The sequence below is a fragment of the Aotus nancymaae genome, unplaced genomic scaffold (genome assembly GCF_030222135.1).
Source record: "Aotus nancymaae isolate 86718 unplaced genomic scaffold, 86718_ANA_hifiasm-v0.15.2.pri h1tg000003l, whole genome shotgun sequence".
NCBI classification, from domain to species: Eukaryota; Metazoa; Chordata; class Mammalia; order Primates; family Aotidae; genus Aotus; species Aotus nancymaae.
In genome coordinates this window covers 77,047,872-77,060,573 of record NW_026988414.1, presented here as the reverse complement: position 1 = coordinate 77,060,573, position 12,702 = coordinate 77,047,872, and the positions used below count along the sequence as shown (strand labels likewise).

The 12,702-nt window shown below is 64.8% G+C and overlaps 1 pseudogene; it reads right to left on the bottom strand.

The window, feature by feature from the left end:
• Positions 1–6,980: 6,980 nt before the first annotated feature.
• LOC135275169 (protein tyrosine phosphatase type IVA 3-like) lies at positions 6,981–12,695 on the bottom strand (annotated as a pseudogene).
• Positions 12,696–12,702: the final 7 nt, after the last annotated feature.

The window sequence follows — 12,702 nt, the reverse complement described above, 5'->3', positions numbered from 1 at the left end:
GAGGCTGAGGTCCCCCAATACCAAGCCCTGTCCAGCACCCCGCACCTACCCATGTCCAGAGACCCAGGCCCCCAGGCACCTACCCCTGTCCAGAGACCCAGGCCCCCGGCACCTACCCCTGTCCAGAGACCCAGGGCCCCCGGCACCTAGCCCTGTGCAGAGGCCCTGGACCCCGGCACGTACCCCTGTCCAGAGACCCGGGCCCCCCGGGAACCTACCCCTGTCCCCAGACCCAGGCCAGCCAGCACTTATCCCTGTCCAGAGACCCAGGCGCCCCTGCATTTGCCCCTGTCAAGAGACCCAGGCCCCCCGGAACCTGCCCGTATCCAGAGGCCCTGGATCCCGGGACCTACCCATGTCGAGTCCCAGGCCCCCAGGCACCTGTCCCTGTCCAGAGACCCAGGTCCCAGGCACCTACCCCCGTTGAGAGACCCAGGCCCCCGGCACCAGCCCCTGTCCAGAGACCCAGGCCCCCGGCACCTACCCCTGTTCAGAGACCCAGGCCCCACGGCACGTGCCCCTGTCGAGAGGCCCTGGACCCCGGCACCTGCCCCTGTCCAGAGGCCCAGGACCCCACCCCTACCCTTGTCTAAAGACCCAGGTCCCCCAATACCTACCCCTGTCCAGAGGCCCAGGACCGCAACACCTACCCCTGTTCAGGACCCCGCACCTACCCCTGTTCAGCGACCCAGGACCCCGACACCTAACCCTTTCCAGAGAACCAAGCCCCCAGCCACTACCCTGTCCAGAGACCCAGACCCCCGGCACCTGCCCCTGTCAAGAGGCCCTGGACCCCGGCACCTACCCAGGCCCCGGCCCCCTGGCACCTACCCCTGTCCAGAGACCCAGGCCCCCCCGGCACCTGCCCCTTTCCAGAGGCCCTGGACACCGGCACCTACCCCTGTACAGAGATCCACGGCCTCCGGCACCTAGAGCTTTCCAGAGGCGCTAGACCCCGGAACCTGCCCCTGTCCAGAGACCCAGGTCCCCCGGCACCTGCCCCTGTCCAGACGCCCTGTACCCCGGCACCAGCCCCTGTCCAGAGATCGAGGCCCCCGGCACCTGCCCCTGTCCAGAGGCCCTGGACCCCGGCACCTCCCCAGGCCCAGGCCCCCTGGCACCTACCCCTGGCCAGAGACCCAGGTCCTCGGCACCTACCCTGTCCAGAGACCCAGGACCCCGGCACCTACCCCTGTCCAGACATCCAGGCCCCCAGCACCAACCCCTGTCCAGATGCCCTGGAACCCGGTAGTTACCCCCGTTCAGAGACCCAGGCCCCCCGGCACCTGACCCTGTCTAGAGGCCCTAGATCCCGGCACCTGTCCATGTCCAGAGATCCAGGCCCCCGGCAACTGCCCCTGTCCAGAGACCCAGGACCCCCGGCACCTGTCTCTGTCCAGAGACCCAGGCCCCCCAGTACCTACCTTTCTCCAGAGACCCAGGTCCCCCGGCACCTAACCCTGTCGAGAGAAACAGGCGCCCCAGCATCTGCCTCTGTCCAGAGACACAGGCCCCCTGGCACCTGCACCTGTCGAGAGGCCCTGGACCCCGGCACCTGTCCCTGTCCAGAGGCCCAGGACCCTGCACCTACCCCTGTCTAGAGACCCAAGTCCCCCAACACCTACCCCTGTCCAGAGGCCCAGGGCCCCAACACCCACCCCTGTCGAGGCCCCTGCACCTAACCCTGTCCAGAGACCCAGGACCCCGCCACCTACCCTTGTCCAGACAACCAGGCCCACTGGGAACTACCACCGTTCAGCGACTCAGGCCCACCACACCTGCCCATGACCAGAGACCCAGACCCCCGGCACATGTCCCTGTCAAGAGGCCCTGGACCCCGGCACCTACCACTGTCCAGAGATCCAGGACCCAGCACTTACCCCTGTCCAGAGACCCCGGGAACCCAGCACCTACCTCTGTCCAGAGACACAGGCTCCCGGCACCTACCCCGTCCAGAGGCCCAGGACCGGGGGCACCTACCCGTGTCCAGACACGCAGGCCGCCGGCACCTACCCTTGTCCAGAGACCCAGGCCCCCGGCACCTATCCCGTCCAGAGACCCAGGACCCCTGGCACCTGCCCCTCTCCATAGGCCCTGGACCCCCGGCACCTACCCCTGTTCAGAGACCCAGGCCGCCCGGCAACTTGCCCCATCCAGAGGCCCTGGACCCCAGCACCTACCCAGGCCCAGGCCCCCCGGCACCTACCCCCGTCCAGAGACCCAGGACCTCGGGAACCTACCCCTGTTCAGAGACCCAGGCCCCTGGCACCTACCCTGTCCAGAGGCCCTGGACCCCGGCACCTACTCCTGTCCAGAGACCAAGGCCACCCGACACCTACCCCCGTTCAGAGACCCAGGCCCCCGGCACCTGCCCCTCCTAGAGACTCAGGCCCCTGGCACCTACCCCTGTCCAGAGACCCAGGCCACCCGGCACCTGCCCCTGACCAGAGGCCCTGGACCCCGGCACCTACCCAGGCCCAGGCGCCCTAGCACCTACCCCTGTCCAGAGACCATGGCCCCCTAACACATAGACCTGTCCAGAGGCCCTGGATCATGGCACCTACCCCTGTCCAGAGACCCAGGCCCCCCGGCACCTACCCCTGTCCGGAGACCCAGGCCCCCCGGCACCTATCCCTGTCAATGGACCCAGGCCCCCGCCACCTGCCCCTGTCCAGAGGTCCTGGACCCCAGCACCTACCCCATCCAGAGACCCAGGCCTGCCGACACCTACCCCGTCCAGAGACCCAGGAACCCGGCACCTACCAACGTCCAGAGACCCAGGAACCCGGCACCTAACCCTATCCAGGGGCCCTGGACCCCGGCACCTACCGAGGCCCAGGCCCCCGGGCACGTACGCCTGTCCAGAGACCCAGGCGCTCCGGCGCCTGCCCCTGTCCAGAGACCCAGGTGCTCCGGCACCTGCACCTGTCCAGAGACCCAGGGCCCCCTTCACCTGCCACTGTCCAGAGACCCAGGATCCCGGCACCTGCCGCTGTCCAGAGACCCAGGCGCTCCGGCACCTGCACTTGTCCAGAGACCCAGGCCTCCCTTCACCTGCCGCTGTCCAGAGACCCAGGATCCCGGCACCTGCCGCTGTCCAGAGACCCAGGCCCCCTGCACCTACCCCTGTCCATAGACCCAGGCCTCCCGGCACCTACCCCTGTCCAGAGACCCAAGCCCCCCTGCAACTACCCCCGTGCAGAGACACAGGCCCCCCGGCACCTACCCCTGTTCAGACACCCAGGCCCCCGGCACCTGCCCCTGTCCTGAGACCCAGGCCTCCCGGCACCTGCCCCTGTCGAGAGGCCCTGGACCCTAGCACATACCCAAGAACACGCCCCCCTGGAACCTAGCCCTGTCCAGAGACCCAGGGCCCCCGGCGCCTACCCCTTTCCAGAGACCCACGTCCCCGGCATCTACCCTGTCCAGAGACCCAGGAACCCGGCACCTACCCATGTCCAGAGACCCAGGCCCCCTGCACCTAACCCTGTCCAGAGGCCCTGGACGCCGGCAGCTACCCCCGTTCAGCGACCCAGGCCCCCGGCACGTGACCATGTCCAGAGATCCAGGCCCCCCAGCAACTGCGCCTGTCCAGACACCCTGTACCCTGGCACTTACCCACGCCCAGGCCCCCCAGCTCCTACCCCTTTCCAGAGACCCAGGAACCTTGGCACCTACGCCTGTCCAGAGACCCAGGCCCCAGGCACCTACCCCTATCCAGAGACACAGGCGCCCCCACATCTACCCCTGTCAATACACCCAGGCCCCACAGCACCTGCCCCTGTCAATAGACCCAGGCCCCCCTGCACCTAACCCCATTCAGAGACCTAGGCCTCTGGCACCTGCCCCTGTCCACAGACCCAGGTCCCCCGGCACCGGCCCCTGTCCAGAGGCCTTGGACCCAGGCACCTACCCAGGCCCAGGCCCCGGCACCTACCCCCGTCCAGAGACCATGGACCCCCGGCATCTACCCCTGTCCAGAGACCAAGGCCACCCGGCGCCTAGCCCTGTCCAGAGACCCAGGTCCCCGGCACCTAACCTGTCCAGAGACCCAGGCCCCCGGCACCGACCCGTCCAGAGACCCAGGCCACCCGGCACCTACGCCCATTCAGAGACCCAAGCCCCCGTGACCTGTCCCTGTCCAGAGACCCAGGCCCCCTGACACCTGCCCCTGTCCAGACACCCAGGCCCCACGGCACCTACCCCTGTGCAGAGACCCAGGCGCCACGGCACCTGCCCCTTTCCAGAGACCCGGGTCCCCGGCACCTACCCCTGTCCAGAGACCCAGGCCCCCGGAACCTACCCCTGTCCAGAGGCCCTGGACCCTGGCAGCTATCCCTGTTCAGAGACTCAGGACCCCGGCACGTGTTCCTGTTCAGAGATCCAGGCCCCCCGGCACCTGCCCCTGTCCGGACGCCCTGGACCCCGGCACCTACCCAGGCCCAGGCCCCCGGACACCTACCCCCGTCCAGACACCCAGGGCCCTTGGCACCTACACCGGTCCGGAGACCCAGGCCACCGGCACCTACCCTCTCCAGAGGCCCTGGTCCCCAGCATCTACCCCCCGTCGAGAGACCCAGGCTCCCTGGTACCTACCCCTGTCCAGAGATCCAGGGCCCCCAGCACCTAGCCCTGTGCAGAGGCCCTGGACCCCGGCACCTGCCCCTGTCCAGAGACCCAGGCCCCCGGCACTTACCCGACCAGAAGCCCAGGTTCCTGGCACCTACCCCTGTCCAGAGACCCAAGCCGCCCGGCACCTAACCCTGTCGAGAGACCAAGGCCACCCGGCGCCTACGCCTGTCCAGAGACCCAGGACCCCTGGCACCTACCTCTGTCCAGAGACCCAGGCCACCCGGCACCTACGCCCATTCAGAGACCCAGGCCCCCGTGACCTGTCCCTGTCCAGAGACCCAGGCCCCCCAACACCTACCCCTGTCCAGAGACCCAGGCCCCACGGCACCTACTCCCGTGCAGAGACCCAGGCGCCACGGCACCTGCCCCTTTCCAGAGACCCCGGTTCGCCGGCACCTGCCCCTGTCCAGAGGACCAGGACCCCTGGCACCTACGCCTGTCCAGAGACCCAGGCCCCCAGAACCTACCCTGTCCAGAGACACTGGACCCCAGCACCCACCCCTGTCCAGAGACCCAGGCCCCTGGCACCTATCCCTGTCCAGAGACCCAAGCCTCCCGGCACCTGCCCCTGTCAAGAGGCCCTGGACCCTAGCATCTACCTAGGCCCAGGGCCCCGGCACCTACATCTGTCCAGAGACCCAAGCCTCCCGTCACCTGCCCCTGTCGAGAGGCACTGGACCCTAGCACCTACCTAGGCCCAGGGCCCCGGCACCTACACCTGTCCAGAGACCGAGGGCCCCCGGCACCCAGACCTGTCCAGAGGCCCTGGACCCCGGCACCTACCCCTGTCCAGAGACCCAGGCCCCCCGGCACCTACCCCTGTCCAGAGACCCAGGCCCCACGGCACCTACCCCTGTCCAGAGACTCAGGATCCCGGCACCTACACCTGTCCAGAGACCCAACCCCTGGCACCTACCCCTGTCCAAACACCGGGGACGCCGGCACCTGTCCGTGTCCAGAGACCCAGGTCCCCCTGCACCTACCCCTGTCCAGAGGCCCTGGACCCTGGCACCTACCCAGGCCCAGGCCCCCCGGCACCTACCCCCGTCCAGAGACCAAGGACCCCTGGCACCTAACCCTGTCCAGAGACCCAGGCCCCCGGCACCTACCCTGTCCAGAGGATCTGGACTCCAGCACCTACCCCTGTCCGGAGACCCAGGGCCCCCGGCACCTATCCCCCTTCAGAGTCCCAGGCCCCAGCACCTGCCCTCCTGGAGACCGAGGTCCCCCGGCACCTAGCCCTGTCCAGAGACCCACGCCCCCCGGCACCTGCCCCTGTCCAGAGACCCAAGGGCCCCGGCACCTTCCCTTGTCCAGAGACCCAGGCGCCCTGGCACCTGCCCCTGTCCAGAGACCCATGGCCCCCGACACCTAACCCTGTCCAGAGGCCCTGGACCCCGGCACCTGACCCTGTCCAGAGACCCAGGCCCTCTGCCAACTGCCCCTGTCCAGAGGCCGTGGACGCCGGCACCTGCCCCTGTCCAGAGGCCCTCGACCCTGCCACCTACCCAGGCCCAGGCCCCTCAGCACCCCGTCCAGAGACCCATGGGCCCCGGCACCTACTCCTGTCCAGAGACCCAGGCCCCCTGGAACCTACCCCTGTCCAGAGACCCAGGCCCCCCGGAACCTACCCCTGTCCAGAGACCCAAGCTCCCGGCACCTACACTTTCCAGAGACCCAGGGCCCCCGACACCTAACCCTGTCCAGAGGCCCAGTACCCCGGCACCTATAGCAGGGACCTGGGCTGTGTGTTCACCCTGTCCCCGCCATCTGGTCCTTGACTGCATGTTCCTGGCTGGGGTGGACAGAAGGGCTTCCTGGAGGAGAGGATGCTGGAGCCGTGCCTGCCTGAGAGGCCCTGAGGTGACAGGCATAGAGGGGTCTAGGGCTGCCCACTCAGCCCCTCTGGAGGCTCATCCATCCCCACCTGCCATGACCTCAGGCGTGGCCATGGGCTGGCTCAGGACAAGGAAGTTGGGGCAGAAGTAACCCGAGGAGTCTCTGCCCAGCAAATCTGCAGGTGCCTTCCTGCACCACGGTGGCTTCCTCTGCCCCACAGCACACAGGGGAAGGCGTGGCCCTCAGCCAGACCTCAGCGTAGGGCCCCAGCCAATAGGCAGCAACAGGGGCAAGAAGCACCCATGCTGTTCCAGGCTACTGGGCTCTGGGCCTGCCTGCATCCACAGCACGGCCCAACCTGTCCTGCCCAGCACAGCATCAGGCAGGGGGTAGCCATGCGGCATCAGGCAGGGGGCAGCCAAGCCACGAGGGAGCTGGCAGGTGAAGTGCTAAGAGCCGGATCCAGGCCTTCTGTCAACCCGGCTCACCTGGGTTTTCCTCTGCAGATGGGGGTGTGCCACAGGTCATTTCATCCAATCCCAGCCGTTCTTCCTCCAAGCAGCGGGTCTGATCCCCAGCTGTGTGTGGGGGTATCTTTGGGTCTGGGGAGGGGGATGGCAGCCCTTTCCCGCACAAGGTGTCGGGACAGTTTCCACCACAGCAGGAAGAAGCTGGGTGAGACTTTAGGAAGCAAACTCTCTGCAAAGCTGGGAGAGGACCAGCCTGGGAGCCCTAGACCTTGGGGCCCGGGTCTCCTGGAAGGTCTCGTGAACATGTGCTCAGCACCCCCATCCAAAAGTGAGGCTGTCAGACCACGAGATGCCCTAGCTCTGGCATGGCCAGTCCCGCCCTGCCCTGACGCTCACCGGCCCAGGCCCGCCACGCAGTGCACAGCCATGCAGCTGCCCAGGGCCTCGCAGAACTTGGCCTTCACCAGACTCAACCAGTCTTCCACGACCTTGCCGGGTAGGGGCGCCTGTCGTCAAACGGCCAGTCCTGCGGAGGGAAGCAGACATGAGGACTCCTGACCATGGTAGGGCAGGGAGCTCTGACAGGCAGAGGATGCCAGGAGCCCGCTAGGGTGAGGGTGGCAGACCCCACAGGACACACAGGAAGGGCACAGCATGGCCATGGACACACCCCATAGTGGGTGCCTCAGACTCATCATTCCCTGCTCACTTCAGCTGTCCCCTCCAGGAAGCCTTCCTGGACCACCCCTTTCTGAGTAGAGCCTCCTCCAGAGTCGCACAAATCCTAATCCCCATGCCTGTCAGCCTGAGCTCTGGTTCTGGGGTCACAATCCCTCACACCTGTGTGCCGGTGGCTGCCTGAGAGGTTTTGGGTCGGCTGGTGCAAGGGATCTTGTCCCCTGTGGCAGCATGCAAAGATGGCTGGCACATGCCACACACAGCCCAGGTGCCAGGAAGGACTGAAGACGGGGCTGTGGAACAAGACAGGCCCCCGTTTCTGAGAGCAGGACCCTCAACAGGCGTTTCCACTGGGGCCTGGCCCATTGCTGCTGGGGGTTAATTTGGTCTTGGAAGATGACCTGCACTTGCCTTCATCCCATCCCCCAGCACCCTGGAGAGGTGGATGATGGGAGTCTTCCCAGGGGAGGGCCTGGGCGCTGCAGTGGGGACGGACACGTTTCAGTCTTGGGAAGGCAGGTTCAGGCAGGGCCGCAGGACCGTACCAGACCTGGGGCTGTCTGGTGCCAGGGAGAGCCTGCTGGGCCCACTGAGGCAGATGTGCAGCCTTTGGGGGCATCTTAACCCTCCCCAGCCACTAGGCAGGGTGACTCCCAGAGGCAACTGGTCTGAGCATAGGTGTCCCCACCTACATTACAGCAACTTACATCTGACCCCAATCCCTCCCATTGCTGTAGAAGGGGAGGGAGGACATGGGTGCACCCCGTCTCCATTCTTCCAAGCAGCCCGCTTTGAGGGGAGGAACCCAAGGCTTGGAGTGATCTGCGGGGTCACAAGGCTGCAGAGGGCAGGGGCGGGACTCCCGTCTGACCCCACACGCCGGTGCAGCTACCACTCCAAACCACCAAGCCGAGGTTAGGAAACAGCAACCCCTGCCAAAAGCGGAGTCCCGGGTGAAAAGCAGTGGCTGAGGGGTGCTCCGCCCTGGGGAGCCTGAGGCCCAGGTGCAGCTGGACAGGCCTGAGTCAGGGACCAGTTGTCTGCCGGCTGGGGATGGACTCCCCTGGGGCTGGCTCTGGGGCTGTGGCTGCTGTGGCCGTCCCCACCCCCAAAGGGTATGGCAGGAGAACTGCCCCACCCCTCCTAGACCTGGGTCCCTAGGGCCAAGGGAGTCAAGGAAACCGCCCAAGGGTCCTCCCCAGGAGCCCACAGCCTGGCAACAGGGCCCCAGCCACTCAGGCAGCGAGACCCAGGGGAACCCAAGACAGGCCAGGGGAGGGCCTGACAGGTGGAGGAGCCTGCCCGCCCCCTTGGCAGAGGCACAAAGCATGTGCCACCCCTGCCTCGCAAGCCAGGCTGGTCCATTCTAGACAGAAAGACAGGGTGCACTAGGGTGACTTTCCTGAGGTCACACGGCCCAACACCCTGGCCTTCCCTTGATGTACCCAGACCTACCCACGGTCCAGGCACGAACAGGCCCAGGGCTGCCACGGGAGGGGCACTAAGACACCCTGGCAGGCCCAGAGCCCCCGCCCCACCCTTCCCCAGCGGCAGCAGCCACCAGGGTCCCCGAGCCTCGCGTCACCACAACTGTGATGCCATCCTCCAGCAGCACTTTGTCGTAGGTCACTTCACACACACACACCACAGTGGTAGCCCCATACTTCTTCAGGTCCTGGGTGTGGGAAGACGGAGGAGGCAGGGCTGGGCTGGGCGGCAGGGCTCAGGGATGGGCCCCACTCACCAGGGCTCCCAGGGCACAGCTGTTTTCCCCCAGTCTCCCAAGACTTGAACATGTCCCCTCAGACCTCTCAGGGTGGAGCACTGTCCCCTCAGGCCTGCAGGGCAGGGTCATGGCCCTTGAAGAAGCCAGGGAAGGGCATTTCACCCTCCAGCCAGGCAGACCCTGATGCAGTGGGGCCCACCAAGAGTGGACTTGGGGCTCCATGGCTGGTGGAGGTGGCATCTGTATGTGGAAGAGCCTGTCCTAGGTCCCTCAGGCCACCCAGAAGAAGCAAAGATGTCCCTACCCACATTCACAGTCAGGCACAGCTCAGCAGCTGGGATCCTGGCTCCCCAGCACATCACCCCCTCCTCTGGGGTGCTCAGGACCCCAGATCTACCAGGAACATTTCTTCCAGAAAAGCTACTGGGTCCCTGCAGCAGGAAAAGGACCCCCCAGCCCACATGTGAGCCCCTGCATCCTAGCAGCTCCCCAGGCTGAGCCGCATAGATGGGTCCAGTCCAGAGGGGCTTTGGGGTCTAAGAGGGGTGGGCATCAGCTGGGGTGCCTCAGACCAGGGAGGGCAGGCACTGCTCAGATGGCAGCCAGGAGGGAGCTGGGCCTTGTACGACAGCAGGGAAGACCCACACAACCAGAGAAAAGGTCACAGCAGTTCACAGTCAGGCCGATATTTATACCTCCAGTTCGGGGGGTTCCACTCCACGGGAGTCACGTGCGGGGGCTGTTCCCACCCCAGCCGATATTTATACCCCCAGTTCGGGGGGTTCCGCTCCACAGGAGTCACATGAGGGGGCTGTTTGCACCCCATCTACTCTTGCAGCTATTTTGGGAGTGGTGAGGAATCAGCTGCTAGGCCTTGCTAGTCAAGGGACAGGGACATGGAACACAAGAGAGGCCAGCACCCAACTATCTGAGAATGCAGGGTGCAGGTAAGGATCCTGGGCTCGGGGACTGTGGGGTACCTCAGAGTCCCTCTGTACCCTCAGCAGAGGGAACAGCCACCCAGCCCACTACTTAGCCCTAGCCCTGGTTACAGGCTGAGCCCTCCCTGATCCTGGTCACATACTGAGCCTTGACAGTCACACACTGAGCCCTAATGCTGGACACATGCTGAGCCCCGACCCTAGTCACACATTGAGCCCCAACCTTGGTCACACACCGAACCTGGATCCTGGCCACATACCAAGTCCCAACCTTCGTCACACACTGAGCCCAGATCCTGGTCACACACTGAGCCCCGACCCTGGTCACACACTGAGCCCCGACCCTGGTCACACACTGAGCCCCGATCCTGGTCACACACCGAGCCAGATCCTGGTCACACGCCGAGCCCCGATCCTGGTCACACACCGAGCCCCGGTCCTGGACACACGCCGAGTCCCGATCCTGGACACATGCCGAGTCCCGATCCTGGTCACACACTGAGTCCCAATCCTGGTCATCCATTGAGCCCCATTCCTGGTCGCACTGAGCCCTGATCCTGGTCACACATTGAGCCCTGATCCTGTTCACGTACCAAGCCCTGATCCTGGACACAAACTGAGTCCCAACCTTGGTCACACACTGAGACCTGAACTTGGTTACAGGCTTAACCCTGATCCCAGTCAATTCTGAGGCCTGACCCTGGCCGCTTATCATGCTGTTCTCACCAATCTTTCTGTAGGTTCTGCTGTTACCTCAGAGGTCTCAGCTGTGCAGATGATAGCCATCTTCTGTAGGGTACCTGGTTCAGTGTCCAGGGTCCAGGCTCCCTAATGGCAGGGTGCCCAATGCCTCCTGCTCCACAGCTCTCAATGCCCTCTCATGCCCAAATCCCTGTTTCATTATGACAAGGCCATGAAGGCTTATCTCATGTGGTAGAGGACTCAGCCACAAATGACCCTGCACACAGCTGCAGCCTCTGACTCAGCCTGCCACAGTCAGAGGCTTTGTCAACGGCCCGCACAAGGCCGCAGACTCTGCAAATGGGCCCAGGCCTGCAGGCAGCAGGGCACTCTGCAGAGGCCAGGCTCCTACAGGAGGCGAGGCAGACTGCTGCAGTCTCCACTCCCAACACGGCTTCCGCAAATGCATCTGGTCCCATGTGCCGGGGGGCCAGTGGCAGGCATTTCTGCCTGCTGTCTCTCCAGGACACAGTGGTCCCTCCCTCCCGTGGTCAGCACTGACACTTGCCCAGTCCCTACTCACGCAGATATCCAGGCCCTGAAGTCCCCAGCCCAACCTGGTCTAGCCTGAGGCCTCACCCAGAAACTGGCGATGCAGAGCAGGGCAACGCCTGGAGGCCTGGCCAGCCATGGAGCCAACCTGCCCACCTGTCCCCATCCACCTGCTTCCCCATAAGCAGCCACTTCTCACACCAGGGCACCTCCGGCCCACTCAGCCTAGGCACAGAGGCCAAAAGGAAAGCAAAGGGCTCAGGAGGGCCCCGGCCCAGGCCACAGCTGAGCACGCAGAGCCTGGCCCGTGTGCCCCTGACTTCACCACTTGCCTCTATCCACATGGCGTGGAGTCCCTCCTGTCACATGCCAGCACCCTGCAGGCCCCCTAGGGGACCCAGTTGATCTCCCAACACCCTCACCCTTGAGGTCTCAGGGCATCCCCATGTCCCTCCTCCAGGACCCTGTAACGGGGGACTGAGCCCTGCTCCAAGGCCATGAGCCCTGTCTAGCCAGCCGGGCCAGTGGACCCCTCTTGAGATGCCCGAGTGCAGCTCAGCCAGGCTTTCCTGACACCTTGGCTGGACCTGCCCACCCCACCTCCATCTGCACTCACCTCAATGAAGGTGCTGAGGGTGGCATTTGCTGGGTTGTGGGTGATGAGGAAGCGCATGTGTTTGTAGCTCATCTCCACTGGGGCCGGGCGGTTCATCTCAGCCATGGCGCCTCCTGACGCTGGGCCCACAGGGCAGAAAGGGGCTGCAGAGAAGGCTGGGGACACAGACATGAGAAGTCCCCATGCACCCCACAAAAATGAGGAGAACGAGATCCCTGTGCTTGTCCAAGAGAAAGAGATCTTTTTAAAAACCCACCCCACACCCAGCACAAATATTGTGCAAATAACTTGGGCGTCGGGGAGGAACCTGCCCAGAGTTTGGATAATTAAAAAAGAAAATCCAACTCTTAAAAAAGCAAAGGAACAAAACAGCCCCCCAAAGTACTGTAGGCAGCTCTGAACTCCTGTCTCTCAGAGCTGGATAGTCATAAAGGGGCAAAAAAGAAAAAGAACCACCAGAAAAGCTCAGCAAAGAAAACTTAAAAACCCAAAGTAAATCCAGCCACCAAGCAGTGTCCAGAGCTGGACCCCATGCTGGGGGTGCCCTCTCCACATCGGTGGACGGGC